Below are 11,131 nucleotides of genomic sequence, written 5' to 3'. Positions count from 1 at the left end.
AAAAAAAAGTTTGTAGAGTATGTTTTTCAGTGAATTGTAAAATAAAACTGTGAAGTGAGAGCAGCAAATGGCTTATGGTATGTAATTACTTACATTCTTGAAATAAACAAGTTGATTAGGTAGGATGTAAAAAGAAAGATTTTATCTGGATATGATAACTTAAAATCTGAAACTAATGTGGACTTTTTTTATTTGTTTGTTTTGGTTTCTTGCCTTTCTCATATGTTCTTTTTTATGACTGGAATAATGTAATCTTATCAAAGAGAGGAAAAAAAAAAATAGAGCCTGAGAGACTGAGATTGTTACAGATCTTTAAACCATTATCTGAGACCTAAATTCTGTCCATGATAAGGGCAAAGGTCTAAAAGAACACTAACTGGTCTTGCAGCAACAAAGGTCATTTATAGGGGAAAAAAAAAAAAAAACCACTAAACAAATGACCAACCCAACCAAAGAAAACAGACAGAAGCAACAACAAGCAGAAGAGCACATACAAGTGAAAATCTGTTCCCCACTTAGTTTCTACAATCAGAATATCAGATGCTATCTGTCCTTCCCTTGCTGGACAGGCCATCTGGAACAGAGGAAATGAGACTTGAATCACCAGCAAGTATGACATACTCACTATGCATCTTGATAAGCAGACCCGAATACATTACAGGTGGAACTTGAGAGCTGACAGTTCCAAAATGATAAAAAGAAAGGTTTTATTGCCACTTTATTTCAATAATAAACATTTCCTCTTTTAATTTGCCCGTTGCTGTAGCACAAAATTGATTTAATAATTATGCATAGCAATATATAATGGATTGGTTTTTGTTTGGCTGTTTTATAGCAGTCAGTTTTTATAACAGTAGATATCTGAATAAAGATTTGAAAGTATATTTACGACTAATGGAAGGGCGGGGCGAGAGGTGGGTGGGGAGGAGGGGAAGTGCTTTTATGCCAGTGGTCCTATCCTGTCTGTTGTGAGAGATGATCAGTTTGCTTTCAGTGCTGGTTCAACTTATCTAGGAATCACAGAATGGCCAGGGTTGGAAGGGCCTTCAAGGATCATGAATCTCCAACCCCCCTGCCACATGCAGGGCCACCAACCTCCACACGTAATACTAGACCAGGCTCCCAGGGCCCCATCCAGCCTGGCCTTGAACACCTCCAGGGACGGGGCCATCCCACAACCTCTCTGGGCAGCCTGTTCCAGCACCTCACCACTCTCATAGTTAAGAACTTCTCCCTGATATCCAACCTAAATCTTCTAACCAGGTATGTATCCATTGAAAATGGGATTTATTTTTTTTTTTAATGAAAGACTGAAAAATACGTATTTGCTATTTAATTCCTGATCTGTCAATGAAACCTCTGTGAATATGAACACAATAAAGTTCGCTGGATCGCAAGTTCGCAAAAGAGTATTTTTATCTCTACCTTTCTGCAAATCCCCTGTGCATTTAGGATAATGAGAACAGCCTTGGAAATTTGAGAGGTTAGTGTCCCCTCTCAGAGCATTTGGGTCATCTGGACTCCTTCTAAACTTGGCAAAACATAAGGAGCTCTAAAATAATCAGCTAAGGATTTTGAACTAAGCCACTCTGAATAAAGAAATAACTACAATGAAAGAATGATTTTCAGGAAATTAAAGCTAGAAACTGTTTTCTGCTGAACCATGATTATTTCAAATTATAAATAATTGATTTTCTTTGTGTTTTGGAGTTATTTATTTTCAGATGCTTCTTTTGTATCCATAAATACATGCATTCATCTGCTAACTTTTGTATGTATTGAAGACAACACAGGAAAAAGAAACTGAAACTGAAAAAAGAGAACAGAAGAAAACTAGGCAGTAAAAATAAAACAATCTGTGAAAGTAAAAATATCACATCATGTCCACTGAAAAGCACTTAAATAACAAAAAAATAAAATAATTAGAAATTTTAATTAATAGACTGCACAGATGTTGGGCAACCATTTCAGTGTTGGCTGATTGTTTTGTGCATAGTTTCTCCTTTTCATTATTGTTATTATTTATTTGTTTGTTTGTTTGTTTGTTTTAAGGACAATAATCTGGAAACTATGGGGAGTACCCAGTAAGTAAAAAGAAATAAACTGCATGCGAACAGATGGAGTGCTGAGTTCAATGTAAATCTAAGTTGCTCTAAGTATCATAACAAGATGCGGAGGGGGGAGAAAAGGTAACAGAGAAACAAAGACAGAAGGGTGCTAATCTTCCAAATGATACTCAGTAACTTGAATGTTTGGAGCATTCACTGGAATTTGTAGCTACTTCTACAAGTCCTAGGATTGGTGTTTGTTGTATCTGGTATAATATATTAAGTATCTTTTCCTCCCGGAATCTCTCATTTCCTCAAGCAGAAATAGTAATACTGTTAGAATCTTTGATACTTCAGTTAGAAACGGTTTATCACCAGCAGATCTTGGAATTTGGAGAGGTTGGCACATAGAGGAACAATAACCTGCTAACTTCCTTTGTTCTAGGAAATCAGCTGCAGTTTTTTCAGATGTTTACTACTGAGTAAGCAGGTGATGTAAAAAGCTACTATTTCTTTTTCAGAATATAGTTAATTGAAATTGGGAAGCAAGAGAGGTGAAAAGCTGGGGACAGTTCTGTTTTCTAGTTTTTGTTTGTTTTTTGTTTTTACATGCAGAACTTTTGACTTAGATTTGGGAGAAGTTCAACCCTGGAAAGTCACTTTACACAGATTTTGTTTTATTATTATTATAACAAATCATTGGTTACTTAAGTTACAAGGAAATAAATGGTGATTTTGCAGTTAGAATAAGGTGGTCAGTATCTCTGCCTCTACACAACTGTTGGTAAGTGACTTTTGAATGAGGTTGTATTAGTAAGAAAGCATTTATTCGTTTTTAGCACTGCCTTTTTGTACACCGTAATCAGAAAAGCAGCAAAACAATATTTTAGAAAAACATTAAACTCTATTATTTACGTTTACAGAAGATCAAAGAAATTTTCAGAGGACAATAGCCTTTATTTCAGCTCTTAGGAGGATTCAAACTATTTAAACACTATCTCACAAACTAGACCAAGCCTTGTATGGAGGAATGAATAAAACAGTGAAATTGCAGCTGTAAACTTTGCTAAACTTATCTGTGACTTTTGCCATTTCTAAATGAGATTTCAATAGAAACATCTGTCTTCTAAGACGTAAGACTCTGCTGCCTCTGAAGTCTGTTTAACAAATTCTGATTGCTTTTTTCCTAATTGCAGTAGAAAGAGTGGGAACCAGATTGTTTCTATTTATATATACAAAGGAATTGCATCTCTGAGGATAAGATTTTAGCCATGAACACAAAGCAAAGTCCTCAAGCCTTCCACAAAATCAGCACTGCAGTGATTAACAGCCAAACCACATGATGTGGTTTTATGTACTGACTTCTAAGACTTGAATTACATCTTTAAAAGTGAGGTTAGAGAAGCAGTCCAACGGTGTAGCCTTACCTACACTCTGCTCTTAGGAAGCCTTGATCACACTCCCTTTTCAAATGATATCATGCAAAACACTGTATTTGCTGCCTAAAGAAATGGTTATATCCACAGTACTGAAGTTTTTAAATTGTTATAATCTCTTGATTGCAATCCTTACATTAAGTATTGTTGGAAATATCCACATAATTTTCTAGGACGGTTTCTCTGATAAAGCAGATTTTATTCGCGATTGCAATGGTGGGCCTCCTACAAGCAGGAGCCCCTGAGAAAACAGTGCTACATCTTTTATCCCCTGTTGCCCGACGCTTATCTCTTTCTGCCCTGGTTCCTCATTGGCTGAGTACTGCAGGTTCACACTCTTTCGCGACGCTTCACTAATCATACAAATACCAAGTAAACGCAAATCTTTGCCACCCAGACACAAATATCTTAATTGATTAATTGCCTTCTAACAATTGCTTTCTTAACAAACATTTGGTCGTAACTTTTGGATGTCTGTTTTACAACATAAACATAAACATAGCCTCTTAATTGTTTAATTACCCCCCCTAACACTTCTGCCCCTTTTGCACTGGGTCGTTGTTCTGGTCATCCATCTGTCCTTGCATAGAGATAAGCTCGGAAGGACGATGGAGGGGAGTATCTTGGAGCCTGTCTGTGGCATCCTAACATTCCCACAGAGTGGGACAGTTCTGCTTTGTCCCACTATACAAATACTCCAACTAGGGTTTGTAAAGGACTGCACAAGAACATGTGTTCTGTGGCTCAAAATCTGTGTTATGAATGCAAATGCTAGGCGTGTACAGTCATAAAGTTAACTGCAGTGTAAAGATACAGCAATTACTTATTTGGACATATGATACCTTGAGAAATTTATCTTCTGATATTGTTGAAAGACTCAGCTATGTATCCAGATATCACAACTAATTCTTTTGAATTGTTTATCTTCCTTTATTTGCCTTCTTAATACTACAGAATTTTGTTAGTGATTGAAAAAACAGCAAGTGCTCCAACATGACTTGGAAAAATTGAATGAACACATTTATGTTGTCACTGAAAAGATAAGACAGGGAAGACTTCCTTATCATTAAAGAAGTCATCAAAGTATAAAATTTACAAAAGTTACAGGACATCAAACTTCAGCTCTGCAGAAATGAGAGTCTGTAAAACATTCTTGTTCTGTAGAGGAACGGATATAAATCTGTGCAAACAGAATCAGGTCTGTTCCCAAAACTCTGTAACTGCCAAATTTTTGCCAAATATCTGCTGTTAGACACTCTGCTGTGAAATTAGGGCAATGAAAATTGAAATGCTCTGAAATGACATTCTCAACGTCAGAAACATGTTCCAATGAAAGTTTCACCAAAGTTGGTGTGTTCCAATGTTTTTGCTTTAATGAACTGTTCTTCTTTTCTGTCTTTAGCAGAAAATTCTTCACATGTTCATAAATGGGAGTATTTTAACTTCATTTTTGGAGTTTAAAACTTTAAAGCCCCTTAACTACACACTATTTTCTTCCAAAAAGGTATTACTACATCATATAATAGTCTAGTATTTGTCTCTTGACTTTATAAAACTGGATGTTTCTAATTGACAACAGAATTTCATAACTTTCTATTTATTGACGCAAGGATATATAAAAAAATAGTATATTATTTGTCATGCCCAAGAGCCTGGCTACAGAAGACCAACAAAACAACCAACAGGTGCAGCCAAAATTGAGGTGTCTCAAAGACTTGAAATGGCAACACAAGGGTGAATTCTTTCTTGCTTGGTGGGCCCATGATGCCTCGGGCCATCAAGAAAGAGATGTGACACATAAGTTGGCTAGAGATCAAGGAGTAGACTTAACTATGGACACTATTGCACACGTTATCCATGACTGTGAAACATGCACCATAATTGAACAAGACAAGAAGATAAAACCTCTCCAGGAGGAAAGGCGGTGGCAAAAGTATAACTATGGGGAGATATGGCAGGTAGATTATATCACCTTGTCATGAACCCACGATGATAAGCATTATGCGGGTGTCTTGAAACATATCCTGTACATCATGCTACCACCCAAAACACCATATTAGGTCTCAAGAAACAAGTCCTCTGGTGACGTGGCACTCCAGGAAGAACTGAGTCAGATAGTGGATCTCATTTCAAAATTTCCCTTGTAAATACTTGGGCCAAAGATCATTGAATGATAGAATGGGTTGTTAAAAGCTATGTTGAAAGCAATGGGTGGTGGAACATTTAAGCACTGAGAGAAGCATTTGGGAGAAGTCACCTGATTGGTCAATACCTGTCTACCTGTCTATCAGTCAAGATGGTCCTACCAAATCCAGCTCCCTACATCAGAGGGAGATAAGGTCCCTGTAGTAAAGAGCACGCTGGGGAAAGCAGTTTGGGTCTTTCCAGCAAGTCATGAGATTGTCTCTTTCTTTTACTACTAGTCTCTGTAGTGTGTGCTTCCTGGCTGTCTTGCCTTCAGCATTAGAGTGAGGCCTTTAATTTTAACATCTTGCTCCCATTTATTTGTTTTATTAGCTTCAATCCCAATTAATTTGTATTTCTTCTATTAATTAGTAAATTAACTTTCCTCCTTGGGAAACCACTGTTTTTGTTTGTTTGTTTGTTTGTTTTTTCACCCTCTTTGTTCCCTTTCCCCTTCTTCCCCTCCCCCCAACTCCACCTCCCTCCTTTTGGGGCCTGTTGGCCCATTGTCCCCCTGTCATGGACTGTCCTAGAGATAACACCGTGGCATTATTTTAATAATATCACTTTATGATTTTTTTCATGAACATTTCAAAGGCAACTTCATGCTCCATAATGTATTTTTTTTTTCCCCCTCCTGATTCTTAACTATTACTGAGAGAAATATCTTTAGTCTGGATTACCAGCAATATTAAAATAACGTGAGACCCTAGAGTGAAACCCTTCATGAAAACTAAGCTTTCATGTCACTTTTGTGTGTAGTTATGTAAGGAGTTGTATGGAATGGCTCTACAAAGGAAAAAGGTTATGATTTGTAGACTCAAAATGAATACCATTAGAAAGAATTGCCTTTCATACTCTTTGCTAAGTTTGTCACGGAGGCTTTTTATAAGAAATGGCATCTGGCTCTACTTAAAAGCAAAAAAAGAAAAAAAAATCAACTAGAAAAATTAAATATGAGTGAAATATGAACTCTGTTGCTATCTGTTACCGTAAGTGTAGATAACAGAAATGAAGGAAATAAAAGATACATGATGTCGCATTTTTTTTAATTATATTTGTGAGAGAATGCATGTGCATAAGTTCTTCTTGCTGAGTAATACTCTCCTATGGTATCAACTACAACATACAAACAAATTTTTGAATAGAGACTTCAGAGATGATAATTAGTAAAAAATAAGTTTCATGACCAAAGTTATATTACCAGAAAAATTCCAACACGTTCTCTTTATAGTTGCAAATTGACATTTGATTTAATAATGGGATTATAACTGATATAATGAGGTTAGTGCACGTGAGCCCAATCTCTAGTACATTACTCTAGCTCTCAGTGTGTTTGGGCATGAGCCTTATGTGTTTATATGCCACAAAGAGAGATGTTAACTTTTCTTGTCATGTCATCCTGAAACAGTACGAATTAATCCTTAAAAATCTGAATTACCCTAACTTCACACAGACTGAATTTTCTTGAAACTCTCAGACAGGTTCTTGTGCTTCTTACTTTGAGACTTTTACCCACGGCATTTTAATTATTTGACCGTGTAATAAGGATTACATAGAAACTGTTCCGTGAAATTTTGAAATGCTGCTGGCCTACAGAACAAAATTTCATTAAAAAAAACCCATCAAGCTGCTACGTCTAAATAAATAAAAAACAAACAACAGAGGTACTGATGAGAAATACTAACAAAGTAACTATTCTCCTGCTACGTGCCATATTAATAATAAAACCATGTTACATCATTTATCAGTTTTTATTGCTGCAGTTTACAGATACAGAAAAGACAAGGAACAAAGCTAAAGTTTGGGGAATATTTGCTGAGTGGAAGAGGGATCTTGCAAACTTGTTGTTGATGTTGATGGGTGATTAACTACAGCCCACGTCAGTCAGTTGGACTGGCCTCACTGAAAATGAAGATAAAGTATCAGTCACTAGAAAGCAAATAAATGTGATCATTAGATTTTAAAAGCTGTGTATAAGGAAGAGACAATCATGTTGGTAAAAATGACTAAACCTGCTGAAACAAGGCAGACAGAATGCAAAAGCTTCAAGATTTATGTACTCCTTTACTACTCTGTTGTTGATAAAAAGTGTTTTAAATAGATAGCTGACAAGAAAAGATGTGACGGTCATACAGTGTTTCTGTCTCAGTAATAATACAGAAGGAAACGAGCAGTTGAAAGACACATTAGGAATCTGTATCAGAGTGGAGAGACAAACTAAAGATGTATTTACATTGAAAAATGGAAATAGCTAGTTAAGAGTTAAAGATGGGAATATATCTCATTCAAAGAATGGCAATAAGAAATAACATGAACATATATTAGTAAATGATCAGGAGAAAAACAAACAAACAAACAAACAGATTTTAAATTAGTGCCGCAGAATGTAGAACTGCATGCTATATGGATAGCACATTTGTACATGTACTGTTGTAACTCTAACAAATGATTTAAGCACAATACCACCTTCTATTTCTTCGAATAGCAGAAATACTGACAGAAATCCATGATATTTGTGTCAGGAGCAGGTTTCATACTCAGTGGGAAAGCAGTTTAGGATTCCAGTGTTTTCTGGTATTTCTTTCTGCTTGCTGTCTCACAGTACCCTATGTCCACCATTATAAAGCCATAACAGTTTGAAGTAGAAATAGATTCCATGCCTGAGTAGCACACAGCAATTTCCAACCCACCTAATGCAACTTCTTGTGTTTGGCCTCATTTTGCTGATCAATTAGAGCAAAAAAGTAAAAGATTTCTTATCTCCAAAGACTGAAAAAGATGTTAGCTTTAACGTGTAAAGTGAGTCTAATTTTTATTGTTAGAAATGGTTTTGTGCTTGGCTTTTGCAGGTACTTTGTACCCTTCTCTAAAGAAAGGAGAGGAAATACCTGATGTACAGGATGTTCTTTCCAAGATAACTAAACACACATAACTTTTGTGATAGTGTGAGTCCATTCTGCTGTGCAGGTATTGATTAGTTTAGTTTCACTCATGTACTTTCCATAATACTTAATGAATTGGGTAAAATCTATGACATTTTGGATTAGAAGTGTTGAAGAAGATTTTGATTACTATGGCTTTAAAGACATTGTTTTGTTTTGTTTTGTTTTTCAGTTGTTATTCTAGTGAAATCTTATTTGATTTTGTATTTTCCAATCCACTGAAAAATCACTTTTAGATGATAAGACTGAAAATGGCAATGAGGAATAAGAAAGTTTATTTTAAAATATCTTTTCCAGAATAATTTAAATGAAGGACTTTTCTGTGCAAATTCAATTGCAAAATGAAATACGGTAAAGAGCAATATACATTCAATTGAATTTCCCCTTCTTACTATAAGTACTCCCAATAATGTAGCTTATTCAAAGAAGTGGTCTATTTATTGTAGAGTAAGCTTGTTATTGAAGAAAGAAATATTTAAAAAAGATGGAGAGTGTTTTAAGAATTGTCTTCAGAGCAGGTGCTTGGACCTAATCATCTACCTCAACTGTGTGTGAGTCATGCTGCAGGATGCTGCAGGAGATTCAATTTAACACAATACATTTATCTCCCAAAATTCCATTTTTATGTTCTTCCACATATGTCTCTATTTGTTTAAGGTATTATTCCACAGGTTTTCCTGTGCTCATCTCACAGTAGCGTTTAAAATCTTGCAAAAGTGCACCCAGCAGTCTTTACAATTAAAACAAAATTAATACTGCTGAACTGAAGATTTGACACTTGCTTTTAGTTATATACAGCCAGTGATCTGTATGCTACCACTTAATATAGTTCCTCCACATGAAAGTTTGGGCTAATCTTAAGATACCAAGTACTATGAATCTCACTCTTGTCTCTGACAAGATTTTGGATTCTTCAAGTTGCCATTGTATTGGTATTCTAATGATCTTCTGTATAGAAAAAAATTCTAAACCAATATCAAAAACATTAATGAAAGTGAAATACGAGAGAAGCATGGCAAATTCTACTTTAATGTGAGACAGTAACAAGACATAAGGATACAGTATATTTCTACATTTTTGCTTCATGAAACCAAGTTCATGTCTATGCAGGCCCTCTGTATATGCATCTGAAGCTTCAAATTTAAACTGTGTATGTATAAATTAGTTCAGTGTTGTATTTTATACTCTGCTCAATAAAACAAATGACATAAATCAAGTTGCCTAGCTGCTACAGGCATTTCAGACAAAATGAATCACTCAATCTGTCCATCTATCTGATACGCATTGCAACAACATTCATCAAATTATGTCTTGTATCATAACTAGTGTAGCCAGAGCCGGTTGTCCCTCTATACTTAATGCTGGTGAGGACACACCTTGAATACTTTGTTCAGTTTTTGGGCCCCTCATAATACAAAAGACACCGTGGCCCTGGAGTGTGTCCAGAGAAGCTGTGAGGGGTCTGGAGGACAAGTCTGATAGGGTGAGGCTGAGGGAGATGGGATTGCTCAGTCTGGAGAAGAGGTGGCTCAGAGGAGATGTATCACACTCCACAACCCCCTGAAAGGTTGAGAGAGAATGGCCTCAAGTTGTACTAGGAGACATTCCAGTTGGATATTAGGAGAAATTTCTCCTCAGAAAGAGTAGTGAGGCAGTGGCACAGGCTGCCCAGAGAGGTGGTGCAGTCGCTGTCCCTGGAGGTGTTCACAAACCATGTGGATGTGGTGCTGAGGGACGTGGTTAGTGGGCATGGTGGGGATGGCTGATGGTTGGACTAGGGGAACTTAGTGATCTTTTCCAACCTTAATGATTCAGTGATTGTACTATTAGTACAAGAACTGTTCCAGAACAGGCAGAGCAGAATTCCCTCTCTCATGGAAACAATTATTAGGAAATCCCTGTATCTCTGCTGTTCCTTAAAGTGTCAATTACGAAACTCCTCAGTGGTTACAGATTGTTAGTGTGTACTGCATTCTGCTGTAGAGAGGAACGTCTAATTTCAACATCTAGCAACACTGGGCAGCAATTCTGTGTTTCCATTCTCCTCACCCTACACCTGACAAAGCCGAACACCTTCCAGCAGCAGACCTGGATGCTTATGCAATCCGACTCTGCTGCTGTTCCGGCTGCCAGCCAGAGCCTTGGCACTCGCCTCCGTCAGTGGCGGCGTTGTGGGGAGGAATGGCGCTGTCCCTTGTCACCTAGCAACCCGCGGAGGCTGCTCACTAAAGCATGAAGAGGAGTTAGATCCCCGGCACAGGGTCGAACAGGACCCACACAGAGGGGCGCAGCCCCCCCCCCATCGCCCCAACGGTTCTTCCCGCCCTGCCGTCACGTGACACGCAGAGGGACCCTCGCGGCCCCCGCCCGGGCGTTACAAGCGCCAGCCCGCGCGGCAGCCAATCGGGAGGGTGGGTTCACTTCTCCCTCCCCTCCCATTGGCCCGCGGTAGCAGCAGCAGCAGCAATAACACGGCGGCATCGTCAGTCCCCCTCCCGGCTCCCTCCGTTGGGTGCGC

The sequence above is a fragment of the Meleagris gallopavo genome, chromosome 3, assembly GCF_000146605.3.
Source record: "Meleagris gallopavo isolate NT-WF06-2002-E0010 breed Aviagen turkey brand Nicholas breeding stock chromosome 3, Turkey_5.1, whole genome shotgun sequence".
Classification (NCBI taxonomy): Eukaryota; Metazoa; Chordata; class Aves; order Galliformes; family Phasianidae; genus Meleagris; species Meleagris gallopavo.
Note: the sequence above shows the minus strand (reverse complement) of the source record.